The sequence below is a fragment of the Podarcis raffonei genome, chromosome 4 (genome assembly GCF_027172205.1).
Source record: "Podarcis raffonei isolate rPodRaf1 chromosome 4, rPodRaf1.pri, whole genome shotgun sequence".
NCBI classification, from domain to species: domain Eukaryota; kingdom Metazoa; phylum Chordata; class Lepidosauria; order Squamata; family Lacertidae; genus Podarcis; species Podarcis raffonei.
The window spans coordinates 46861865-46887934 of NC_070605.1; the positions used below are offsets into that span (position 1 = coordinate 46861865).

The 26070-nt window shown below is 40.1% G+C and overlaps 1 long non-coding RNA gene across 1 annotated transcript; it reads left to right on the plus strand.

Moving 5' to 3' along the window:
* Positions 1 to 1944: 1944 nt before the first annotated feature.
* On the plus strand, positions 1945 to 16086 carry LOC128412911 (uncharacterized). Its single transcript, XR_008330181.1, has 3 exons — positions 1945 to 2521; positions 13286 to 13354; positions 14635 to 16086. It is a non-coding gene; the product is annotated as an uncharacterized LOC128412911 (long non-coding RNA).
* The last annotated feature ends 9984 nt before the right edge of the window (positions 16087 to 26070 follow it).

Consider the following 26070-nt stretch of genomic DNA (forward strand, 5'->3'; position numbering starts at 1 on the left):
TTATTTTTATTCTAGGATTTGCTTATTTTAGTGAATAGAATATAAATATAGGACACGGTGCATCTGTATGCACATACATCACTTTAGTATGTTAAGAGGAGGATATTAAATGCCACAATGAAATACAAAATATATCCTTTTGGAGACTTTGGTAACCAAACTGGCTTATCGATGTGTGTTTGTGTGTGTATGATTATATTCCATGATTTATAAAATATTTTAAAATAATACTCATAACTGGATAAAAGAAAGAAAGCACATTTTAAACATGTGCGTCAATATTTCAATGTATAAATTTTAGCAACATTAAAGCAAACATTTTAAGTACTGCTGAAACTGCACTTGAAATTGCAATATGATCTTTTAAGCATTCTACCACTAGAGTCCTTGCTGAAAATTACTTCATCTGATCTTATAAAATACACAGACACCCAAGCATGAAAGAAGGTTACTCTTGCATTACTAACATAAATAAACAATTGTTCATTGACGGGGAAGCAGCAAACCTCTTTTCAAAGCCATGAAATGTTTAATTGGTCTCTGGACATATTCCTGAGGAAATACTAATTGTGTAAAAACATTAGAGAATTAGTATTTTTTTTATGGCATGGATTTCATTTATGTAGATGTTGGAGGCAACGTAGCTATGTGCTTTGACATTTTATGTTACTTGAAAATAAAATCACTAACGAATAATCCCAAACTGCTCATATAGAAACATTTGAACTATCGCAAACAATCAGGAATGATTTCTGTTCATAATAGTTTTGGTGCAGGAAAAACAGCAAATAAGGCTGAGGCACCTCAAAACCATGCACACCACAACCCCTCCTTGTACTACTGTTGGCTGGGCTTCAATGAATTGAGGTGAACATGTTTTCTAGACCACATCTTGTTGACGTCTCATAATGCTAGAGGTGAAGCTGAATGCTGGGAAATTCATGACAAAAGACAAAAGGAAGGAATTCTTCACGCAGTGCACACTTTGAAATTCATTACTATAGACTGTGTATCAACTAGGACGGTTTTAAAGGGGGATTAGATAAATTCATGGAGGTTAAAGCTATCATGGTTAATAGCAATATTATCTGCAGTATCAGAGGCAATATGTCTCTGCATGCCAGTTGTTCAGTGGAGGGCAAGAGTGGGAGAAGACCATTGTGCCCATGTGCTGCTTTGATTTCCCATAGGCATCTGGTTGGCCACTGTGAGAGCAGGGTTCTTTTTAGATTAAGAATTAACATGTTCTAATGCACATCTGAAAAGTTATCCAGTCCTTCCAAATACAATTCCTTCAAACTACTTTAAACTGTTTTTCTTCCCTCACTATTTACCCAATGCCAGTATTCATGCACAGTTTGAAACAACAACACAATTTTTAAAATAACTATTTCAAGTAGATGGTGCATACATTTTTATGGATGTTTTTATACTACATTTATTGAATATATAAGTTTACTAAGTTTCTACAAATCTATGCAGTACCACAATCATTTAATGAGACATTGACTTGAATTTCCAGAGGCAGAAACATGCAAAATGCCAAAACAATTTTAAATTCCTATCTTTTCACATGTCTCTTTTATGCTGCAAGCCACCAGCTCTGTCCTATTGAATGGACTGTGTTGTTTCATTCTGGAACATATTCAGATATAGTATAGGAATATCATATTTACTGCTAACAAGTTTTGCCAAAAAATAGTTTTCTTTTATCTCCAACAGAGATAAACATCTGCTTCAGAAACTGCACAAGTAGTAAGACCATGTAAATGAAATATTTACAGAAAGACTTGCTTTTGAATGCAATTAAAAAAAATACAGCATTTCACACTCTCAAGATGCGGACAAATAAAAGAAGAAAAAGAAAGAAATTTATGGTACATAATCACCAAATTCATTAATAATTATGACGCTTAACCAAAATGTTGCCTTTGTATAAAGCTTGCTGGCTGTGAATTATTGTGAACTGATGCCATCCAAAGAAAAATTGATCCTGGTTCACTGATTACAGAACTTACAGTAATTCAAAGCTAATGATTGTATGTATATGGAACTGGCTCAGAAACCTCAGGCTGTTATTGAGAACAATGGGAAGACAGTTGTTCCCAAGGTCTAGGATCAGAGGAGAATCTGCCTTCCCAACAACAGCCCCCCCCCCGATGAGTGCCCTTTTTTGCCTTCATACTAATCAAAGATGCATGAAGTTCATTCTTTTACACAATAAAGGATATGGGGCTGCAAGCATGGGAACCATTCATGGAAGAGGTATTGGTGGTCCCTGCGCTAAATACTACTTTTGTCTTCAAAGTCTAACATTGGGAGCAAGTACATCTCAAAAGGTTTCCTGCTTTTCTTGCTTTGAATAATTAATGGGACATTAATAATAATTAATGGTATCAGCTGATGTCACAGTGGTCCTATGCAGACAGAAGCCATAACTCCCTCCCAGGCCACCACTTGATTGGCTACCCTGATGCTACAAAGGAGCTAGAAGCCTTGGACCAGGTAGCTGAGTACTACAGTATGTATGGGTAAACCTTATAACTTGAATTCCTTTAAATGATCAATCTTTCACAAATTAAGTCACATTGCTTGAAGGCCATCGGCTTTCACATGCCAGCTTTTGGCGTTTTCCAAATCAGTTAATACAGTATTGCTTCCAGAGATCCATTTTGCTCTTTGACTTGCAGTCTGAGTCAAATGTAAGCTGCTTGTATTGGTTTTTTTGTGTGTCCCCCCCCCCCGAAATGATTGAATTAGCACATTCTGTAGGGAGAAACAAGAAGGCGATTCCCTAGAAAAGCCTTGGACCATTAGTTCCTATAGCAACCAATCACCAATTCTTGGCCATCTATTTTATATAACAAAGCCAGACCCATTTGGGAGGTTTGGCCATTTAAGCAATCCCTCTACTGTCCTTTTTCCCAACCAATTTGAAGAGGCCTTGAGGTCATACAGGCCAACACCACAACTAGATGTTTAAAGCTGCATTGCATATTCAAACCATGATCCAGGGATCAAAGATTCACTCACTGTTTTTCTGTAGTTGGGAAGCACCTTGAACCTGTGGGTTCTGGGCAATCCCATGGAATAGTGGGTTAAGTTACTAAGATTACCTAGGTCCCAAAATTATACAGTGGTACCTCAGGTTAAGTACTTAATTCGTTCCGGAGGTTCATTCTTAACCTGAAACTGTTCTTAACCTGAAGCACCACTTTAGCTAATGGGGCCTCCCGCTGCCGCCATGACATGATTTCTGTTCTTATCCTGAAGCAAAGTTCTTAACCTGAAGCACTATTTCTGGATTAGCAGAATCTGTTACCTGAAGCGTATGTAACCTGAAGCGTATGTAACCCGATGTACCACTGTACTAAATTCCAGGCAGATCCTGAATGATATGTGCAGTTTTCTTATTCTTTAGCTGAATTGGTGGTGTGAAATTGGCATGGCGAAATAGAAAGAGGAGCAGGGAAACAAAGGGTGAGACAGACACATAAAGAGACACATAAAGAGACAGACACATAAAGAAAATTTATTTGAGTGAGGAAAGTTAACCTGGAGTGGGAGTTTATCGATTTACAGTAGGTCACAATTTACACAAGAGATTACATTCCAGGAATTGTGCCCAAAGACAACCCTGGCTCTGTTCAAGCCGGAGAGGCTGAGATCAGTGTTGATCCAAGACTGATTTAAGTCCCCCAAAAAGGGACATTCTGGGGGCAGGACTAGAAGGGGGGGGGGCTTAGGCTGGATCCTAAGCCTGTTCTGCCTCATCATGTGTACTTGGCAACCCAGTACAGAATACTATTTTAAAGGCTCATTTTTAAAGGCATAGACAGAGCAGCAGGAGTTGCCCAACAGCTGAATGGGTTTTGGACATGGTGTAACTTTATGCCGGCTTAATTTACAGCAGTGTGCTTTATACCAGCTTCTTGGGCATAGGACTGCTCCCTAAGAAAGCAAATTTAACACTGGCAAACTTGTTATTAGTAAAGAGGCAATCGAGGGAAACTTTGGTTGTTAATAACTTGTTCCCTTCCTCCCCCTTAAAAACACATTGCTGGACATATTCTCATGAGCTAGAATGTGCCGGCCAATAGGAAACAACTTTAAATTTAGATAGATCCCAAAGCAAACATCTGAAATGGCATCTATGAGGCTATTTATAATGAAACAATGATATAAATACATATGATACAATGTAGCATAAGGCATTTTATCAGAGAACAACAAAAAGAATTGTTTTATATGTCAGATCTTTAATATATATGTATGTGTGTGTATATATATATATATATATATATATATATATATAATTTTAATAGTGGCCAATAGGCAATATCAACAAAATTAACCAAGCACAGAAAAAGGCTTCAAATTGTCTCACTAATCACTGTGAGTTAAACTGCTATGTGCGGCAACCCTTCTAGACAACCTTCTTTAGCACAATCTCTTGCCTGGGTAAATAACAAAAAAGAACATCTACAAATGCCAGAGAAGGGGGCTTTAATATACCAAGCAAGTCAGCAATTTAATCATACTGGGATATTAAGGACTTGCCCACTCAGCAGTAGACTCCATATAAGGCTGTGGAGCCAATTGCTTTTAATATTTTTGAAGCATGACAATAAAACTGTATTTATTGGATTTTTGCTCAGATCTAAGCAGTTATTTAGCAACAGCAGTATTGTGAAATGCAATGGAATCTTTTTAGTATTGACGTTTTCCTGCTTCTGGTCTCCCATCATTTTGAAAGCAGACATGTATGTACAATAACAGTTCCCTCTGGGCTTAGAGCAATGAAAACCGCTTGTGATCATACCTGATTACAGAAGGCAACCGGATGATGGCTATTCAAAAAATTCAGTAACATATTACCTTAAATTTTGTGGACAAAAATAATGACCAAGTCTACAGATGCTTTAGAAACCTATTCAGCATTAAAGCTTTTTAAGGAGTTCATTTTCATTTCTAAGATGATGTTTTCTATCAGTGACCTAAAGATGCTTGTCATTTCAAAAACAAAAAACTGTCTACACTAAAACCTGTAGTACAAACATGCCTGTTAACAGGAATTGGCCAGAGCTACAAGGTACGTATTTTGGACAAATTTTGGAAACACACATTTCCACTTAAAATGTAGTATTTACTGTTGTGTTATGGGGCCAAGTATCTTCTTCACTGACATGGGTCTCACTAGGATGGCTGGTGATCTGATCGAATTGTTTATTTGTTTCCCCTTTACTACCATATTCATATTGCCAGCTTCCACATGTGGAACAGCTATCTAGGGTTCCATGACCTCTTTATGACTAATAATATCGCACCAATCACTTAACTGGGAAAGGCATCTTCTCTTATTATCTTATCTGCCACAGACCGATAACCTCCATCTCTCATTTCCAATAGCAACTCATACCAAAACATTGCTAAGGGGAGGCAACAGGGATATGTTGTCAGTTGAGCTAGCAAATTTTTGCACTTTGTTAGGAGCATCCTGCTTGCTCTAATTTGAGAGCCATGAACAATAGGGTAGGACTACAGTTAACACTACGGGACACGGGTGGTGCTGTGGTCTAAACCACTGAGCCTAGGGCTTGCCGATCAAAAGGTCGGCGGTTCGAATCCCCACGACAGGGTGAGCTCCCATTGATCGGTCCCAGCTCCTGCCAACCTAGCAGTTTGAAAGCACGCCAAAAGTGCAAGTAGATTAATAGGTACTGCTCCGGTGGGAAGGTAAATGGCATTTCTGTGCACTGCTCTGGTGTTGGTGTTCCGTTGCACCAGAAGCAGCTTAGTCATGCTGGCCACATGACCTGGAAAAACTGTCTGCGGAACAGACAAACGCCAGCTCCCTCGACCTGTAAAGTGAAATGGGTGCAGCAACCCCAAAGTCATTCGCGACTGGAGTTAACTGTCAGGGGTCCCTTTACCTTTACAGTTAACACTAAAAACATTTTTCATTTAATCTTTTCTTGAGTACAATACAAAAGCTGAATGAGAGAAAAATGATGCATCTGGACATTTGCTATTATGTTCCAGATATTCCAGGAAATTTCATTTGCATTTAGCCTGTAAGTCTCCAACATCCTCCTTAAGCATTTTATTTAACAGACATTTCCTTTACAGTTATCTATGCCTTTAATATCCTTAGATCCTTTTTCAACAGAAGCATATGTGAAAGGCACTTTGTGCTACATCTTAATCAATAAGGGTCAGTTCACTGACATTTACCGTGAGCTGCATATTATTTCGCAAGTGCTCCCATTGATGTTACTCTACACAAGTAGCATGGGCATAATTTAGCTTGCAGCTAAATGCTTTTAAAAGAATGTGTGGCTAAAATATAAATCAATGAAAGCTTCAAGGATGCAGTGCAAATAAAACACAATAATTTCCAGTTTGCTAACAATTTCTTGCCCTTTGTTTAGAAGGAAAATTCGGACAATGCAACCAACAGTCGAAGCAGGAAGCAAAAACTGAAAGGTGCTGTGACATCAGTCATACACCTGATGAACAGTAGAAGTGGGAATTACGGGCCCTGGTCTGCTTTGACACTGTTAAGGTAAAGGTACCCCTGCCGTATGGGCCAGTCTTGACAGACTCTAGGGTTGTGCGCTCATCTCACTCTAGAGGCTGGGAGCCAGCGCTGTCCGCAGACACTTCTGGGTCATGTGGCCAGCGTGACGAAGCTGCTCCGGCGAACCGGCACCAGAGCAGCACACGGAAACGCCGTTTACCTTCCCGCTAGTAAACGGTCCCTATTTATCTACTTGCACCCGGGGCTGCTTTCGAACTGCTAGGTTGGCAGGCGCTGGGACCGAGCAACGGGAGCACACCCCGCCGCAGGGATTCGAACCGCCGACCATGAAATCGGCAAGTCCTAGGCGCTGAGGTTTTACCCACAGCGCCACCCGCGTCCCTGTTGACACTGTTACACAAGCATAAAACTCAATTTTGAGGAATGAGTTGCAATTTTCTTCATTCCAGGCCAGATATTTAAAAATATAGTCACCCTGTAACACTTGTGCCTTAAAAACGAGACCTTGAGATTAGGGGCTCATCTTAGAATGAACCTAGAAAGCAAGGGCCTGAGAGATTTTCCACTTTTCCCATGCTCTCTCGCTAGGGGTCTGAGCTGTTTTGTTTGTCCCACTGCTGTTCCCAGGAAAACCCGCTGTTTACCGCTGAATCAGAACAAACGTCAATCTGCAGAATAACCAATTGATATATTTTTTTTCTGAATGAGCAGTAATGAAAGTTTTTTCCCAGGGGAAAGTGGCGGGACAAGCGGAAGCATGGAAAAGCCCTAGCACCTGGGTTCACTGCAAACGTCAGCAAACAGGTACCTGCCTGACTCCTAACCTTTTCCCCAGAATGTTGGCACCCCTGGCCCCAACTACCAAGGAGAGTTATTACAGACAAAAGAAGTTCTGAGCCTGACATGTGGTCAGATAGGTATCAAAAGGGAAATAAAATGATGGCTGCAATATTACGCACACTTCATTTGGAGTGAATTCCATTGAAATTATCAGGGCCTATTTCTAGAAAACATGTACAGGATCAAGCTGTAAACTGGAGACAGAAGGCATAATGTTTGAAATACTGATTGTTTGGGGAGGGAAAGTTGTGACTTCAGTTCTCATCTAGTATGTGCCAGCCTCTTACAATGTGCTTAAATGGACACAAGAGTAGTCAAATTTATTATCTATATGTTTCCTACCATGTAAGAATGGTTCTTAAAGGGGCTGGTTTCATACACCAATCAAAATCCATTAATTCCTATAAAGTCTGTTTTTTATGCTAACCAAGATTAATACTGTTAACTTTCAATTTCCTAACATATAGGTGGTGGTGCTTTTATGACACACAGACACCAAGACATTTAAAATTACTGGAACAACTAGACTTAACATACATCTGAATTAATTTCGTATGTCAAGCAGTTTGAAAACACACATATCTATATGAACCATAAGTAGTAACAGTGCCTCTTTGCCAATTTGCTTTGCGATTATATTCGAAATGCGTTTTCAGTAAGCTTCAAGAGCTTTATTTATTATCAGACAACTGAAGTGAAATAAATTTGACTTTCTGTGGATTCACTCTCTTTTTAATACCTTCACTGCTTCTAGGCTTTTTTATGTATGAATATTGTCACTATTTTTTTAATATCTATTTTCCCCAGGCAGATAGTAGTGAATATATCCAAACCATCACTATGAATTTCTGTGAAAAGAAACGATAAGTAGTGTGTCTAGATAGGAAAAAGAAGAAACACACTCAATACCAAAAGAGATTGGAGGGGGGTTACAGGTGTTATGTGTAAAAAGTCATTAATTGCCATCCATTTTTAATTTTTACCATTGATATGTAAAGTAATTTTGATTCACTAACCTTTCCCTGTAAAAGAGTAAAACTTTCCTCTATTTTGTGTTGCATTTTTGGTTGAGAAATCATTGGTTTTTTGCTTTAAAGGCAAAAAATAGGAGGGTTAAAAGATCTTAGAATTATATTTAATTATATCCCACCTTTTTCCCTGAGAGGGACTCAAGGCAGCTTATAGCTAAATCAGAAACAGCTAAAAACATCAGAAAAAAATAAATCATTAAAAACAGTTAAACATTAATAGAACATATATATTTTATTAAAGCTTACAGATCATTACAATAAAAAAATCACAACAATTGCCATTTCCTTACAATCATTCATAAGAATGTCCTCACCTATTAGTGGAAGGACAACAAGGAGGGGGAACTGGTCTAATTTTTTCTAGAAAGGGAGTTCCAAATTCTGGGAGCAACCACTGAGAAGGCCCTGTCCTGTATCTTTCCCAAGCATGCATGTGAGGGTGGGCCAGACCAAGAGAAGGACCTCCCTTCAAGATCTCAGGCCCCAGGCAGGTTCATCTTGCAGATATTCTGGACTTAAGCTGTATAGGGCTTTATAGGTCATAAGCAGCACTTTGAATTCTGCTCAGAAACGTAGCCAGTGGAGCTCTGGTAATAAGTCATAAGCTCCTTATAACTATCTCCAGTCAACAACCTGGGTGCAGTTCTTTTGAATTAAAGTTTCAGACCACTATAAGGCAACCTAGGACAGTGCCTTCTTAGTGGTGGTGCCCCAGTTTTGGAACTTCCTTCCTTCTGTGAGATAGCTAGTGCCTATTCATTTTAGTTTTAGATGCCAGTTAAAGACTGGTTATTCATCTAGGTTTTTTAGTTGAATCATACACAAGCATTTCAGTTTTTAGTTGTCTGGCTATGATATGCCTGCCTGCCTCGTTCTTAGTAATTCTATTTTAATTGGTTGCAACATACTGTGAAATCGCTGTGCAATGAAGAGAGGTTAAGAAACATTTTAAATAAATAAAATTGGGGGGGACGGGACCCTATCAAAGGCTTATTTTCTAATGTAGTAATTAGTCACAACAAACCTATAATGTGTGTGCTAAAGAGACCTAAAGAAAGGCCCAGGGGATTTAAATAGTGCTTTTGTTAGCATCTTTAATATTTACTAAATGATGCATGGAAAACAATTTTAGATAGAAACTATTAGGGATTTATGTCAGATCTGTCTAAAAGACAGCCCAGTCAGTCCAAAAAGAGACTGAGGGCAAACCAATCCTGGGAAAACAGGCAAACTGAAAGGTGCTTCAGAATCAATTGGACTAAGTAATACAAACATAAACCTACTACCCTAACCTACAGATCCCCAGAAATAAATTTCAGTGCCACTATGGGCTCCTCAAAACTTGTCTTAATGATTTCCCTAGAACAACCTTGGCACTGAAGGCCTCTTAATGAGGAAAGCAGAATGTCCCTCCAGCTAATCTGTCCCTCACTAAATGATTCATCTCTTTTTACTGTTAATTTGCCCAAGTTGCCCAGCTGCTGGCACTTGTGCTGCTTGATATTATTATAATGGCGTAAGTTAGATATTGTCACCGGATCCTACTTGGCAAGAAAAAAAAATCTTGTTTCTTTTTCTCGCATATGCACCAAATTTGCTCCTGGCACAAATATTGCATAGCTGTTGAAAATTCTGGTGATATTCTAGTTAGGGGTAACCATATAATCATATAATACAACTGTAGCGTTGGATTCCGAGGGTCATCTAGTCCAACCAACCCCCTGCAATGCAGGAATCTCAACTAAAGCATCCATGACAAACGGCCATCCAGTTTCTGCTTAAAAACCTTCAAGGAAGGAGAATCCTTCCTGAGGGAGCCCGATCCACTATCAAACAGCTCTTACTGTCAGAAAGTTCTTCCTGATGTTTAGTCAGAATCTCCTTTCTTGTAACTTGAATCCACCGGTTCGAGACTTAGCCTCCAGAGCAGGACAAAGCAAGCTTGATCTATCTTCCATGTGACAGGCCTTTAAGATATTTGAAGGTGGCTATCATATTTCCTCTCATCGTTCTGGCAAACATACCCAATTCCCTCAACTGTTCTTCATAAGGCTTGGTTTCTAGACCCTTGACCCTCGCCCTCCTCTGCACATGTTCTAGCTTGTTGATATTCTCCTTTAATAGTGGTGCCCTGAACTGGACACAGTACTACAGGTATGGTCTGATGAAAGCAGAATGGAGTGGGACTATTACTTCCCTTGACTGGAACACTAGACTTTTGCTGAAGCAGCCTAGAATAGCATTAGCTTATTTTTTTAATATCGCCCTTTCCCTGCTCCTTCCCAGTTCCCAACCCTTTCCCCCTTTTGGCCATTCACAGAGCTGAGTGTCTAATAGACCCTATGGTGTGATTCATCATGCAAAGAGAAATTATACTGAAAAGATACTGCACAAAACCTTTGGAAAGGGGATTTTCTTCTTCTCAAGCTGGGAGTAATATGGAAATTTTGCCCAAGGTCTGATGGCCTGGCCTTAAACTCTAACCTCTCTTTGTTGGAAATAGCTAGCTTGCTGTCACTAAGAAGCTTTCCAGTTCGACTTTATTTGACTGTAAGTCAGAAAGCTGTTGGCCAATAATAATTTCCTTTCTCTTTCTTTACCACAGCATTTTATGCTCTTGGTCTTTTTGTGATCTAGTTTTGCTAACTGACATGCCTTGCCCTGCATAAAGAAGCAGCCAAATAGACTCATAGTTACTATGGTCTTGTTTGTGCTTCGCATAAAGTCACAATGTGGAAGAATGAAACTTATAGCATGTGCCACATACAATCAAATAAGAAGATGCTTATAAAGACATCCTTCAGGATATAATAAACTACAACACTAACTTATCTTAAACAATTGTGCGTGCCTGAAAGTATGCATAAATGAATATTTTGTCTATTAGCTTGAATAACTTAGTGCCCAAATACAGCTCATCATAATCTGATCATTACCATTTCTTAGGTTATTGATGGGGTCATTCACCACTATCTGTGCAGGACTTGTTCCCTGCCTCGCCACTGAAATGCTTTCAAACATTCTTAGCAGATTTCTGTCAAAAGTCTATATTGTGGATGTCTTGCTTGTCTCGGGGCCAAACCAGACATTGTTTGGAAGTTTTGTGATTAAGTCTCCTAGAGGTTCTTGCTCAATTCCAGAGGAGACACTGCATTGCTCAATAGTATATATACCACACTTTCTATGTATAAGGCATGAAATTAAGTGGGCAAAGTGGAAGTAGATATTTTACTAAAGTTTCTGTGGATTAGTGTTGCTGCCTCCAATTCATAAGAGTTTGTGCAAAATAGTGGTTAGGAATCCAACTCCAATCCACCTCTGTTTATATGGCGGAATATTATCTAAATCACAATTACATCAGAACAAAATATAATGGGAGAATAATGTCATGGAACTTGATAAACAGCTTTTTTCCCCTACTGAAGAAATGTGATTTACACATTTCCATCCAATTTAAAAAGGAAGTTAAAGAACTATATTTAGCATTTGGGTCTTGGCAGATTGAAAAAAGGGTATCCCACACTTCAGTGATCCAAAGGGACTACCATTAATCCAAGGAATGCAGAAATGTATTTTCCTTGTCGAATGGATTGGTTCCCATGGAAGCACTCCAGTAGTACAGAATTGAACTGCACCATACATATCAATGAAATATATACTCAAACATAAAATACCAAACTCTTCCGGGTAAATAACATTGTTTATCAAGCTGTTTTAACTGGCTGATGGATAATCTTTTTTCTTTTTACATCAGGCCCAGTATATTTAAAGAGAAAAAAAGTATTTATGATCTAATGAGACACAATTTTTTCAAATTCCATGCCAGTATATCCCTCAGAGTTTCCACCTGACACAAAGTATACACAAATTTGGCCTTTGTGAATGATAAATGAAGTGCAGGAAATTGGGGGCAAGTATTGATGGTATAGGGCAATGGCAAAACAGGAATGGCTTAATTTTCAGGCTACGAAGTACAAATAGCTCTCATTTATTTTAATGGTAGAAGTGGGTGCTCAGTTCTTCTGAAAATCAATTCACTGCCATGTACTTTGATTGCTAGGAAATCTTCCAAATCTATAGTTGTTATAAAAAGACATCACCTCTTTATAACGTTAGACAGCAAACACACAAACAAATCATTTACTTTACAATAGGAGTGGCACAACAGTAAGGGAAATTACTATTATAAAAATATAGTTTTGTGTGATTAGAAATTAATACTTAAGAGTAATAATGTCTCTGTGTTTCACTGTAACCAGTGTGGTATAGTGGTTAGAGTGCTGGACTAGGACCTGGGAGACCAGGGTTCAAATCCCCACTCAGCCATGAAGTTCACTCCGTGACCTTGGGTCAGTCACTCACTCTCAGCCTAACCTACCTCACAGGGTTGTTGTTGGCATAAAACGAGATGGGGGAGTACCAGGTATGCCACCTTGAGCTCCTTGGAAGAAATGGTGGGACATAAATGCAGCAAATTAAATGAAGAATGCAATCCTATACCTACTTACCTCTGGGGAGACACGTATAGGATTGTGCAGTTAAGTGTACAACAATTACTAATGTGCAAAAGTAATATACTTCCCTTTTTTAGGTTTTGACATTTCTGTGATACCCAGTTATTACAGAAATAATTCTTTCCCCTGCCCTGTCACAGCGGCAGCTTATATTGCAAAAATACATATTCTCACTACTTTAGTGAATACTAATTCCTTTCCCTGCACCATAAATCAGCTGGACTGCCAAAATAATACATATCATTTCTGGGACTCACAGCTCCCATAAATAAAATTTTCATTTTCTGGGACTGACAATCCAAGTTTCTAATATCGCAGTGAGCCCTAATCACCCCACTTCCTCTTTACGACTATTACAGGCTTACGGAAATGATAGATCTGCAGTTGTCTGGTCTGCCCCAGAGCTTCAATTTGAAATAAAAAGTTCAGTGAGTTGAGTTTTACTTCCAGTTTTTTCTCTGATTATGTATAGTAACTTTGTCCATAAGTCATCACAAATTTATCGGTCTGCTCTGATATAGAATAGGAACCTACAACTAGTGTGGTCTGCAACAAAATGCTGCAGTGTAGAGTGTTCCCATTCAGGGTTCCAGTCATTCCACAACCCAACTCCCAGTTTTCTGTTGTTTCCCCCAATAGCCACAGTGTAGCCTCTGGCAAGCTCAGTCCTCACTAATCTGTTTTTAAGGTTCTCTTCCCCTGTATGCTTTTGCCTTAGCTTAAACTTCAGGCTTTCCTGCCAACCTAGCAGTTTGAAAGCACGTCAAAGTGCAAGTAGAAAAATAGGTACCGCTCCAGTGGGAAGGTAAACGGCATTTCCGTGCGCTGCTCTGGTTCGCCAGAAGCGGCTTAGTCATGCTGGCCACATGACCCAGAAGCTGTACGCCAGCTTCCTCGGCCAATAAAGCGAGATGAGCGCCTTAACTCCAGAGTCGGCCACGACTGGACCTAATGGTCAGGGATCCCTTTACCCTTAAACTTCAGGCTTGCACTCTCCTTTAACAACCAGCTTTATGCTCAGGTGGAATTAGTAATGAACAGTGCCATTTACCAGCTTTGCCTTTTTTGAAGACAGGTGACCTAAAGAAAATTAATCGAAGCCCTTAGTAACATCAAAGCTAGATTAGTGCAATGTGCTGTACACAGAGATCTGTCCTTGAAAAATGTCCAGAATAAAATGCTATTAAAGGACTGACCACAATAAACCTGGTATGTTAGAAGATCTTCACTGGCTGCCAATTTGTTTCCAGGATCAATTCAACATACAAGTTGTGGCTTTCAAATCATTGTGGTTTGGGACGTGGCCACCTAGGTACTGAAGACTCATCTAATGCCACAAAAAGCTGCCCATTATATAAGAGCTTTTTGGAGGTTCTTCTCCAGATGCCTCCATCATCTGAAGTGGCATTCTTTTCTGGAACTCTCTCCCTCAATATGTTCATGTGTCTTCTTCTATATTCTAGGCATCAAGTGGTCCATTCTGTTCTATTAACCCAACATTAATAGCATTATATGGCTCATCATCTCTGCCTTTCAAAAGACAGGCTGCTCTCTGTTGCTTTTTAATATGCTGTTTTATTTGTCATTTATTACTGTTTTATTGTTTCCTGATGTTTAGCTGCCTGGTTTTTGTTAGGTGCTAATGCAAAATGTAGGATACAAATTCCTAAAATAACCATAAAAAGAGTCTTTTCTCCTGCACTGATAGGTCATTACAACGTGCACGACAGAAGGATTCATCAGATTTGCCTAATGAAATATTCCAGTTCCAGACTGATCAGCCCCCTTTTCTGCTCAGAACTGAAGCTGAGAAAAGTACCATGCATCATTACTGCATCAACAATATAAATATTTTTAATACTACCATTTCCTAATTGCAATGCAGTGCCCCAGTGCAAGAACTGTGGAATATTAATCTAAGCCTGGCTGTATTGATAGTACTTGGCCTCTGCTTTTGTGCCTAATGTGCTAAGTAAGAATTAATACAACACACTTCATACTCTGTCATGTCCCATTGCTTAATTAAGCAATCAGAAATATTGTGTAGATGGCTTAAGAAGATTCAGCTCTGTGGGTTGCATTAATGTCACTGGATTCTTTTAGCCAAATCCCCTCTTCACATCTTTAAATTTGCCCCCCTGCATACGCACTTGGGTTTGATATGATGGTTACATGTACTTCTGCTCACTTGAACCTTCTGTCTTTCAGGGCAATTTTGTGCAGCATTGTTTTCGGTGACTCAAGTGACTGTAATCTAATTCAAGTAATGCTTTTGTCATAATTTCCATTATAAATGCTGCCTTTCAAAAATTTTATGACTCAGCTGTGAAAATGAGCTGTAGGCTGAACTTTCATTTTACAGTGTAACATCTCTGCCAGTATTTGTAGGTCTGTGGCTTCGTATTTGCCTTAAACATTACCAGACTTGGTCCACTGCATAAATTTAACTGCATAAGAAAAATAGATACAGGATAAAATGGTTGACAGTTTTTTTAAAAAAATATGATTGATTTAAATATATAAAACTACAGCTAAGAAGCCTACAATGTGTGTACCAGTTAAATTTTGAAGAAAAATCTCATTGTTCTATTGCAATATGATAACATCATGGGAACATAATGGGTTGATAATCCTGAAATGTGTAATAATTTTTATCAAATCAATTGATCTGGGTCCTATGGCCTCACATACTGCCTTCAATGCCATTCCTGGTAAAGTGTTCCAACTTTTACCAATGTGTTAACAGTAAAGAGAATATACAGATCTTAATGTTGGAAAAAATGTCCTCCTGAAAGATCCGTTTTCCACTTGTGATTGTGTACAACAGAAAGATTTTGGACTAAATATCATTAAGAAGTGTGGGAAAATCATGGAACATATTTCTGCACACAAAAATTGGCAATACTCTCGATTTTGACAGACCAAACAAACATTTACCTTACAAAAACATGCTATTTATGATGATAGCAGCTATGGAAAGAACAACATAAAACTGGAAACTACAAGGTAAGCAATCAATTGAAAATTGGTATAATAATGTCTGCAACATGGCACCAGCAGGAATGTAAATGACACAATTAAGACTAGCTAGCAAACAATCTCTTGTCAGGTATACTGGGATGTTATACAAAATGTACCTTTTACAAAATTAAAACAAGTATTAACAAAATAAATCTATCAGGGAAAAGCATGTACGTATCTCATTACTGTTTATACTGGACATTGCTCAAAAATATTGAATGCTTCTGAAAACATTCACCCATATACTTAGGGCAAATTGCATGGTTACATTTATTGACTACGTTGAGGGCAAAGGAGATTCCAACTAACATTTGGAAGAACTTAAGAAAGAATTATCATGATGTGAACTTCAAACTGGTGTTGGACAATATATTGATATATCACCCAGCCCTGCAGTGTAGGCGCTACAACACTAAACACTAAACACCATCCCGACATGGTGCAGAATGGACCTCCTAATAAGATTGCATATGCAGGAGACCCTCATCTGCAGAGCACAGTCAACTATCAGGTATATAAGGGGTGAGATGATCTTTCACATATCCTGGTCCCAAGCTTTATAGGGCTTTGTACACCAAAACCAGCATATTCAAACCAGCTCATAGCTAACCGGCAGCCGGTGCAATTCTTTCAACAGCAAGATAACATATTAGTGATATCGCCGTGAAAACTGAGCTGCTGCATTTTGCACCAAATGCAGCTTCCAAACCAACGCCAAAAGCAGTCCTACACAAGTGTACAGTGGTACCTCTAGATGCAAACGGGATCCGTTCCGGAGCCCCGTTCGCATCTAGAAGCAAACGTAACCAGCGACGGCACGTCTGCGCATGTGCGCATTGCTTTTCGCCACTTCTGCGCATGACATCATTTTGAGTGTCTGCGCATGTGGCAAAACTCGGAAGTAACACGCTCCATTACTTCCGGGTTACCGCAGAGCGCAACTCGAACGCACTCATCCCGAAGTACATTCAACCCGAGGTATGACTGTACATGGTAATAAACAAACCTGGAGGTGACCAGAACACTGACAACAATGGTCAGGCTATTCTGGTCCAAAAATGGCCATAGCTGTCTTACCAGCTGAATCTGGTAGAAAGCACTCCTATCCTCTGAGCTCACCTGGGCCTCTAATGTCAAAGATGGATCCAGGAGCACCCCCAGACTATGAACCCATACTGTTGAAGTATGAACCCATCAAAGCTGGTAATTGAGCAAATATACATATTCAGGAACCACCTACCCATAGTGCATCCATCTTGCCACAATTCAGAGTCTGTTTATCAAGCCCACCACCAAATTCACAGACTAGTCCAGGGTTTATGCAGTCTTCCTTGATTCAGAGAAGTACTACTGATTACACTTCACACCATATCTCCTAATGACCTCTCCCAAAGGCTAGATGTAGATATCAAACAGCATTTGAGACAAGATGGGTCCCTGTGGCACACCACAGCACAACCTCTAGGAGGGCAAAAGATGACCACTCAATACTATCCTTCTGAAACAAACATTGGTCAGTTGTTTCAAAAGCTGCTAAGACATCAAGTAAGAATAGAGTCACACTACCACCGTCCTCTCAATAAAGGTCATCCATCAGGGCGACCAAGGTTAATTCAGCTGATTCAATCTGAACCCAGATTGATATGAGTCAAGATAATCTTCATCAAACAATACTTGCCATTGTTGCACTACAACCCAATCACCTTCCCTAGAAAGGGAGTATTTGCAACTGTGGGGTAGTTGTCAATGGGTCCACTTAGTCCTTATGGAGTGTGTTGCTGTCCTATTCATGTGGATGGAAGGTGCATATGTTGCTGAATGGGAGGAACATGAGAAGGAAAGCATTTTTGCACTGACAGATGACATTGTGTACTTATATTTTGCTACATGTTTTTTCCATTCTAAGTTGCCCCCCGCCCCCACAAGCTGTATTTCTCCCTGCAGATACCCATGGAACTTAAGCCTTGTTGTGTGAGAGAAAATACACAAAGAGAAAGGTTAAGTAATGCTTTGCCACTTCTTCTGAAGATTTTTGTTATTTACTAAATAAGCCATTCAAGCTTCGTCACACACATTTCTGTGTGGATTGTAGTTTGCCCCTTTGTCACACTCTAAAACTTGAAAATGTTCTACTTTTGCATGTCACATGGCATGCACAGCTTAAATGTCATTTCGGGAACAATATTAACATTGCTAAGTGCCTTTAGATGGATTTTGCAGCTTCCATGCTGTGCTTGAATCAGTTCCGCTTTCAGGCAATCCTTTCCTCCTGTGATTGGCAGAAAGAAAGACCAGTGGAGGTTCTAATTCAGTGTTACAGGAGACCTTAAAATTGATCTGATGATTTATTATTTTAGCTAAATAAGTTTCATGGCTGCAGTGATGAGTGGCTTTTGTGAAGCTACCACCGCACTTTAGAACCATAACACTACATCTAGAGCTGGAAGACATCTCTTCCGGAATGACAAAATAAATTACAGGAACACATTATTACATGTTATTCCTAGAGAATCTGTTAATACGAGTTTTATAGGTGAAAAACAGCACTCTGAAAAGAACAGCAGCAGATTATTTTATTTTATTTTTTTGAGACACAATTTACGGAATAATTCTATTCAGTGATGTGGACGGAATGTACGTTTACTATAGTTTGCACTGAGCATGTTTGAAGACTGAATTCCAAGACCAGTTTTTCAGTGAATCACTTTTTACTTTTAGTTTTTATGTGATCGTGTTTTCTTGTGAAAGCAACCCCATGTGTCCCACATTGAAAAGTGGCTTTCAGACAACTTACCGTATTTTTCGCTCTATAACACGCACCCGACCATAACACGCACATAGTTTTTAGAGGAGGAAAACAAGAAAAAAAATATTCTAAATGAAACAGTGGATGTATGATTTTTGTGGTTCATGCTGTGGCCACGGACATGTGATCTGATGGTGAGTTTGGGGTAGCCCAATGCAAAAATCCTGAGGATCCATGTGGATCCATGCTTTGTAACCACGTTTTTGCACCACTGCGGCCCCAGGCAACAGTGGGTGCGTGATTTTTTTGGTGCAAGCTGTAGCCATGGACATGCTATGTGATCTGATGGTGAATTTGGGGTGACCCAGTGCAAAAATCCTGAGGATCCATGTGGAGCCATGCTTTGTACCCAGGCTCTCTGCCCCTCTCTTCTCCTCACTCAGTGGCTCTTCTACCACTTTGCTGTTTCAAAGCGACCAAAGCGAGCCACGGAGGAGGGAAGGAAGGGGAACCATGGGTCCTCTGCTCACGACTGCAGCAGATCCCTCCGCCATCCGTAGGCATTCGCTCCATAACACACACAGACATTTCCCCTTACTTTCTAGGAGGAAAAAAGTGAGTGTTATGGAGCAAAAAATACGGTATTTATGCCATGTTATCCTTTACTTGAGATGGTGGCCTTAACTACAAACAGCTTCCTTGACTTCAGATCTTCCTTAAGCCAGAGGTATATGCTCTGAAGGTCCTGTGTATTACTGATTTTAAAGCAACAGCATTTACTGACTGCAAGAAGTGTGGTGTATGATCTCCAGGCTTTTCCTGTAAGCCTGGGGAGGGAGCAGCATTCCAGGACACAGGAGTCCTGGACTCATAGGCTCCAACCCTAAGGGGCCCAGAAAAAATGACTGTGCTAAGCCATTCCAGCCTCCTTCTCCGCCACTGTGTGAGAGCACAGGTAAGGCACCTGATCACTCACCTGCCTCCCTCTGTTCAGGCCAGGGGGCCTCACCCTGAGCTGTGCTCGCTTTGCTCTGCCACTGCTGGAGTTGGTGCCAATGCCTAGACTTAATCCTGCCAGGGCCAACAACACACAAACCACACACCCCAGGCAAGGACTGCAGAAGGACTAGACTTCAGGCAGTAACCTGGGACATGGTCAAAACTGGTCTGTGAAGCAACAGACATGAAATAAAGGCATGGTTTCAGCAGTCCAGACATAAGTCAATGCCTTCTTTGACCCCTGTTTTCGATGTGCCCCTTCTCCAAGGGAAGAGAACAAAAGGCAGTCACCTCTGAAGTGAAGTTAGTCTTAAGCAGACAGACAGACAACAGGCAGCTAGCTATATAGCCCATTCTAAATACTTCCTCAAAAGCTGAGCTCCACATTTGAGCCTCAGTTACGCCATATTAAATCTGTGGTTTATTCAAGCAAAACTTTTCTATCTAGGCAAGATATTTACATTCTGACTTAGCAAATTGCATATCTATCATACAGAACTGGGCATATTATCTTCATCAGCCTAGTTACATTGCTTTAGCTATCTAATTCTAATACAATTTCAGCATGAATTTCCTTCTGTGCTATTCATCTTGTTGACTTTCCTTTACCCACCCTTCAATTTCTCTGCTGTAAGCTGGGGGGCGGAAACTGCCTGGATGTCAAAATAACAAAAGTTAATACATTTCAGCTAGAACTCCCTGCCCTATTCAAATTGATGTTGCAGGTTCCTTCAATACATGAAGGAAAATAAATGAGAATTGAAGCATGTGGCCAGAAAAAGGAACAATAGATGTCTGTTCAAGACTGAAGACACAAAAATATGATCAGATGGGTTAGAAAACTATATAACTCCAAGAAAATATAGCGCTAGGTGCTCAAACAAGGTGAAGGGCAAAGTGGTTCAGCCAAGTGTTCCTATACGGCCTTGCTAAATTTTCCAAAGTTAAGCATGTTTTGTTCACCAACTTAGAATTCCACATGTTCCATAGGCCCCTAAAGATTGGGGACCCCTTTCCTGGGAGATACTTGTTTCATGTTATATTCTCCCAACAGTGTTCTTAAGTGTGTCTTATAGTTCAGTTGGCTAGAGCATAGTGCAAGTTCAATCTCAGTAAGGGATAGCTGCATATTCCTGCCTTACAAGAGGTTGGACTTCTATGATTCTGTTATTCTGTTACTTCAGATGGCCTGCAAGAAAACCAAACAGAACAGAACAGAAATTGTGTGGCGGCGGCACAGCAGCAGCGGGAGGCCCCATTAGCTAAAGTGGCACCTCAGGTTAAGAACAGTTTCAGGTTAAGAACGGACCTCCAGAACGAATTAAGTTCTTAACCCGAGGTACCACTGTACTATAGTAAAGGATATGTGAAGATTCAACTATAAACATGCATTGCAGTGGGAGGTGTCCACTGTGGCTCAAAATGGTAGCAAAGTTCAGGTTTGACAGTAAGGGCAAAGTAATTACAAAAATAAACCCCTCAATGAATTTTAGATGCAAATCAAAAATTGTTTTTCTTACCATATTCTCATCGTTGATGGTTTATTAGGAGATAAGTAGAATGCCTATCAGGGCCAATGTTCTAGCCTGATGTCTCATACCACCACTCTGTGGTTTAAACAATCTTTCTGTATTGAGATTTGCTATCACTGGCTATTGAAGCATTACATGGCTATATGCCATTCTCTCGAGGTGTTTCTAAGTCTTACCATGCAGCATATTTTACACCCAGGGTTGCTCTCTGATTGGTAGTGGAGAACATCCTTTTCCAGGATGCTACACAGAGAGAGAATGAGAACACCTCTCTTCTGAAAGGAATTGCATATGAGGAAAACTCTTATACTGTACCCAAAATAGGGGTAAATAAAAACTCCACCTGTATCCATTCAGGAGAGCCTGTATCTTTCAAATTTCTCTTCCCCCCGATTATGAACCTAGATTTGTGCATTATAGTTTACATACCCTTGAAAATATAAGAGTCATTTAGGTTTGTATCTTGGCAGCTGGAACAGTTCTAATGTTGAATTGCATACAGAGATATATAATGGCTATTAATTGTTGAGTTCCTTTATGGTAATGTCTCTCCCAGAAACAATTTTTCCCCATCACAAGTAAAATATAGCTGCATAACAAAAGAAAGAAAAATAGATACTGATCTTGACACTTGCTAATGAAACCAGCTGTATTCTGTCTTATTTACCAGACTATTCACCGTCTGTTGTTGCTGAAGGGGAAAAATGCAATTGTTTAAAGTCATCATACAAAGAGCCTGCTGAAAGCATATGAAGTCAAAGTGACTGAACTCTCAATTCTAATTCAATTCAAAAAGCACATTTCATTAACTAATGGTAAACAGTTTTCATTATGTTACAATAACATGGCATCAAAGGATGAGACCATATTATGATAACAGACTATTCTCCAGTGATTTCACCCAATAATAAATAATGTCCTTTGGCAACATTATGAACTCTGGTTCAATGTCTAACTAACTTCTTCATTCCCCCCCACCTCAGCATGTTAGTGAAAAGTATAATCATGTCAGCTAAAGCTGTGTAGGCAACACTGCAACTGAATCCTCAGAAAATGAAGTATTTAATTTCACCCCCACCCATAAGCCCTACAAAGCATCTATTTAGTGTGAGGATTGCTTCAGCATGTTAGCGATTACCAAACAGTTAACAGCAGTCCCTTCAGATAGCTCTCCTAACTGTGTTACAGCAGGAGACGCCATTATGATAACACGTCCAAGTCTAGCCTTGGGCTGTGTCTCCTGTTGATGCTGGGAATATTTTCAACCCATGCAGAGCCAAGTACTGCAACACGTGATAGCAGTGAGCTGCAGGGTCAGTACCAATACCAGCATGGAAAACAATAGCGGTGAATGACACAGATATGTGGACAACACAAATTTTACAGTAAGAAAAACAACAATGTCATTTATATAATCTGAATAATTATGAACCCATCAGCTCTACTTTCCATTTCTAGGCAATAAGGACCAATGAGATTACACACACACACACACACACACACAGTCATTCCTCAGGTTGCGAACATGATCCATGCAGGAGGCACGTTTGCAACCCACATCGTTCACAACCTGCAGCGCCGTGTCTGCGCACGTGCATGACTCAATTTGGCACTTCTGCACATGCGCGTGATGTCATTTTGTGTTTCTGCGCATGCTTGAGCACCGAAACCCGGAAGTAACCTGTTCCAGTAATGGGGGGGGGGGCAGATATTAAGGCCAGTAAACTTTAAGTGGGGTTTTAAGATTTTCTCAGAAGTGTTAACACTAGCTTCCTGCATCAGACTGTAATTCACTGTAAGACTAAATTCCTCAGGGACGGGGGGGTCTTACTGGAATGCATTTTCCTGTATCTTGGTCAGTATTCATTTTTGTGACCATAACTTACAGGCTATTCTTCTCCTTGGTAACTTCTCAAGTTATACTATGTCCTGCCAAGAATCAAATCACACAACTCCTACAATGTCTGAATATACCTCAATTTCAAAAGTTCCATGTGTGTAGAAAACTTCCACAACCAGGTATCTAATTTTGCCTACCCTTTCCTCCAAGGTATTAGCTTTCCATGTGCAGAATAACATGGTATGACTAGAATTTCAAACAAGCAGCTATAATATTAGTGGTATTATGGTTCCCAGCAATGCTGAGCTACACTACCAGAAACATTTCAAACGGTTTTTAGTGCTGATGGAGGAGGTTGTGCGAGTCATCTGCTCCAATCTCATTGGCACATTGAATTATTATACAGCATATATTTGACTTGCTTATGATTTTTCTGATCTTGTTCCATGCATGCCTTATTTACTTTCTCTAATTGCCAGCAACTTTCCAGGGTTTCAGGTAAGAGACATTGCCAATCCTACCTAGATATACCAAGGATTTGGCCTGGGACCTTCTGCATGAAAGGCAGCTGCTATATGGTCCTTCTTGGGATAGTTATTATAATAAGCCTTGTTATGGGAACAATTCATGTGGAGAAAATTTGCCTGGCACTATGTGGCCCACCAAGCAGCAAATGGGGTGGATTTCCACCCACACCTTGGTTCCTGTGGGGCCAAAGGAGGGGGGGAATACTCTGTAAGGATCCCCCCTTGAGAGTTTGGGGCCACTTTGTCCCACAAGCGTCTCACCCACCCACCCTCAGGTGAGAGCCTCCAATGAGTAACCTGGGTCACTGGTTGACAGGACCAGAGTTTCTTCTTTCAACCCAAGAGGCCTTTGGTGTGGTTTTTTTCACCCTTCCCCCAGTGAAATTTATGGCTACCTTTTGCTGGACAGGATAACTTTGTGTTAAGGTCAGAAATGGCATCGGGCAGGATCAACATATTGAAGGAGGACCCCCATAAGGAGCCTGAGAGAAAGACTGACCATGGCTTGCCCCAAATTTGGGCTGGGCTCTCTGCCTGGCTGGAATCTTCACCCCGGTCACCCAGTGAGACTTTGCTAGCTTTGTTTGCTCCACTGCAGCATTCAACAATGGGCAACTCCCACGGAACGGGTTTGTTATGGCCCAACCCCAATGGATCCCATTCTGCCAGCAGGGGATGAGTAGGATGATGAACTGACCCTGGTCCTACTGCCGTGCGAACACCTACAGTGGTCTGGCCTAATATGTACAATTAGGCAAATTAAATCAAGGTGCCTTTGGAGAAGCTTGTAACTTACTTGTTTGGGCTGCAGATTATTCCATTGGGCTATGTTTCTGCTTTGAACAGTTTGATCTGAATTAAAGTAAAGTAATGACTAAAGGTTTCTGGAGATAAAAACATAATCTTGTAGTTCTACAGAAGTCAATATTGGCAAATCAATGAGAAAATGCAACCATTTGTGGTGAATTCATTCTCAGTAGATTTAATGTCTGAATCTTTAAAACAGAAATTCACAACAAAGCCATGTAGAGGATTCTTTCCCTTAGATATCTCAGATTGATAGACATAGCAGATTGATCCACATATTCCATGAAGATCAGAGAGGGAAATAGTTTTGTTGTTAAGCAAGAAAATGCCTTACAAGTCTTTTCAATTCCTTTGGTGAAAACCTATGCATTTCCTTCCAATGGTTCCCTAAAAGATATATGGTTTAAACTAGCAGTTCTGGAACATAATTTCTCTCTATTGTGAAGAAATTACAAGTGCAAGTGTCTTGTATCTATGTATAGGCATCTGCTACTTATCTTTGCCCTTGTATAGGAGACTGTTGTCACAGTCTGGTCCAATTTCTTCTAGCATTAAGCATTTCATCCATAACAATATCCAGGGTCAAGAAAACCTTAAGGCAAGATTGTAATGGAAGCTGCAACAGATTCTGATATTTTCCTACACTGACCTATTTCACTTTTAGAAATACCCTCTTCAGAAGCAGAATGACACATTTTCATCTTTAGCCCAAAGTCTTATATGATGTTTCAGTGTAAACAAATATGACATGTGATTGCTGGCTATGTGACTGTTAAGATTCATATTCAGTTGTCACCACAATGTCACAATTTGTGGCAGAGGCTTGTTTTAGCTGTAGTAGTGTAAATAGCTACTTGTGTTGCTGCAATCAGAGCAGCCTGCAAGGTCTTGAAACTGAAGCAGTGTCCAAATCTTTTCTGCTTCCCAGACTAACCTGTTACTACAGCTGTAAGGAATCGGAGGGCTGCATTGATGTCATATACCAAGGTGTGCCCTAACAGGACTAGGATGCTGTGTAAGGGGCAGTTGCGAGGGCAGACTGCCTCTGTCCCTGTAGAAATACACTATCTTGCAGCTACATCACATTAGGGGGTAGAAAAATAAGTGTTGGTGCAACAATGCCTAGAGCTTGGTGCTGTGGTTTTTATGAGTGCTGCGTCTGAGCAGCAGTTTATCAAATTAAGTAATTAATCTTTAATATCATGCAAGTGTTCAGTAACTGGTCTGCATGACATCTGTTTCAGGGATCATGTTGTACACAACTCCTGAAGTCTCAGCATGCTGGGCTTCTGCCCATAGTTATTCCTGCTCCATTTATGAAACTATTGGATGTGGTGTGCAATGAACAATCTCCACTCCTGACTTCCTGTCATTAGCATGGTGTCTGCTTTCCTAGCTAAAAGGTACCTGTCTCTTCTAAGAGTGCTTTCCTTGCTTTTGGCTATATGCTACAGCACGTCTGGGGGGGAAACTTAACTGCTGTGCTGACATGTCATTAACTAAATAAAAGTGACATGCCTGTCTTCAGTATTTGCCATTGTGTTTCTGTGCGCATAGACTCAGCATTAGACAGGATTAAAACCAGTCTCTTGAATTCTACGGAATAATCTACCCACTTAACTTTTCCATTAAAACTCCTAGGGAGAATGGAGCATTCCATGCACAGATCAGG